Source organism: Phyllostomus discolor, unplaced genomic scaffold, assembly GCF_004126475.2.
Source record: "Phyllostomus discolor isolate MPI-MPIP mPhyDis1 unplaced genomic scaffold, mPhyDis1.pri.v3 mPhyDis1_scaffold_25, whole genome shotgun sequence".
Classification (NCBI taxonomy): Eukaryota; Metazoa; Chordata; class Mammalia; order Chiroptera; family Phyllostomidae; genus Phyllostomus; species Phyllostomus discolor.
Window position 1 is genome coordinate 24,905 of NW_023397511.1, and position 2,021 is coordinate 26,925.

Genomic DNA, 2,021 nt, shown 5'->3' on the forward strand with positions numbered 1-2,021 from the left:
CAAAAGCTTTTAATTTTGATGAGGTCCCATTTGTTTATTCTTTCCTTTATGTCCCTTGCTCTAGGAGACAAGTCAGTAAAAAAGTTTCTGCGTGAAATATCTGAGATTTTCCTACCTACGTTCTCTTCTAGGACTTTAATGGTGTCACGCTTTATATTTAAGTCTTTTATCCACCTTGAATCTATTTTTGTGTAAGGTGTAAGTTGGTGCTCAAGTTTCATTTTTTTGCACGTAGCTGTCCAGTTCTCCCAACACCATTTGTTGAAGAGGCTATTTTTATTCCATTTTATGTTGCTGCTTCCTTTGTCAAATATTAATTGACCGTAGAGGCTTGGGTTTCTTTCTGGGCTCTCTGTTCTGTTCCATTGGTCCATGTGCCTGTTTTTATGCCAGTACCAGGCTGTTTTGATTACAGTGGCCTTGTAGTATAGTTTAGTGTCAGGTATTGTGATTCCTCCTACTTTACTCTTCTTTCTCAAAATTGCAGCAGCTATTCGGGGTCGTTTATGGTTCCATATAAATTGCTGAAATGTTTGTTCTATGTCCGTGAAATGTGCCATTGGTACTTTAATAGGTATTGCATTGAATGTGTAAATTGCTTTTGGTAGTATGGACATTTTAATGATATTAATTCTTCCAATCCATGAATACGGTATATGTTTCCATTTGTTTGTGTCTTCCTTGATTTCTCTCCTCAGTGTTATGTAGTTTTCTGAATACAGGTCTTTTACCTCTTTGGTTAGGTTTATTCCTAGGTATTTTATTTTCCTTTTTGCTATTTCAAATGGGACTTTTTTCTTGATTTCTGCTTCTGCTGTTTCATTGCTGGTGTACAGAAATGCCTTTGATTTCTGGATATTGACTTTGTATCCCGCTGTTTTACCAAATTCATTTATTAGGTCAAGCAGTTTTTTGGTGGAGTCTATAGGATTTTCTATGTACACTATCATGTCATCTGCAAACAGTGACAGTTTTGTTTCCTCCTTTCCGATTTGGATTCCTTTTATTTCTTTTTCTTGTCTGATTGCTGTGGCTAGAACTTCCAGTACTATATTGAATAGAAGTGGTGAAAGTGGACATCCTTGTCTTGTTCCTATTCTTAGTGGAAAAGATTTTAATTTTTGCCCATTGAGTATGATGTTGGCTGTAGGTTTCTCATATATGGCCTTTATTATGTTGAGGAATGCTCCCTCTATTCCCACTTTACTGAGTGTTTTTATCATAAATGGGTGCTGTACCTTATCAGATGCTTTTTCTGCATCTATTGATATGATCATGTGGTTTTTGTCTTTGCTTTTGTTTATGTGATGTATTACATTTACTGATTTGCGTATATTGTACCATCCTTGCATACCTGGAATGAATCCCACTTGGTCATGGTGTATGATCTTCTTAATGTACTGTTGGATGCGGTTTGCCAGTATCTTGTTGAGGATTTTAGCGTCAATGTTCATCAGCGACATTGGCCTGTAGTTTTCTTTCTTTGTTGTGTCTTTATCTGGTTTTGGAATTAAGATGATGTTGGCCTCATAAAAAGAGTTTGGTAGTCTTCCGTCCTTTTGGTTTGAAATAGTCTGTGAAGGATAGGTGTTAGTTCTTCCTTAAATGCTTTGTAGAATTCTCCTGTGAAACCATCTGGTCCAGGGCTTTTGTGTGTTGGGAGTTTTTGGATTACTGCTTTAATTTCTTTTGCTGTTATTGGTTTGTTCAGGCTTTCTGCTTCCATTTTATTGAGTTTTGGAAGGCTGTATTTTTCTAGAAATTTGTCCACTTCATCTAGGTTTTCAAATTTCTTGGCATACAGCTCTTTGTAGTAATTTGTTACAATCCTTTGTATTTCTGTGGTATCTGTTGTAATCTCTCCTCTTTCATTTCTGATTGTGTTTATTTGGGTTTTCTCTCTTTTTTTCTTGATGAGTCTGCTTAAAGGCTTGTCGATTTTGTTTATCTTTTCAAAGAACCAACTCTTGGATTCACTGATCTTTAGAATTGTGCTTTTAGTCTCTATGTCATTTAATTCT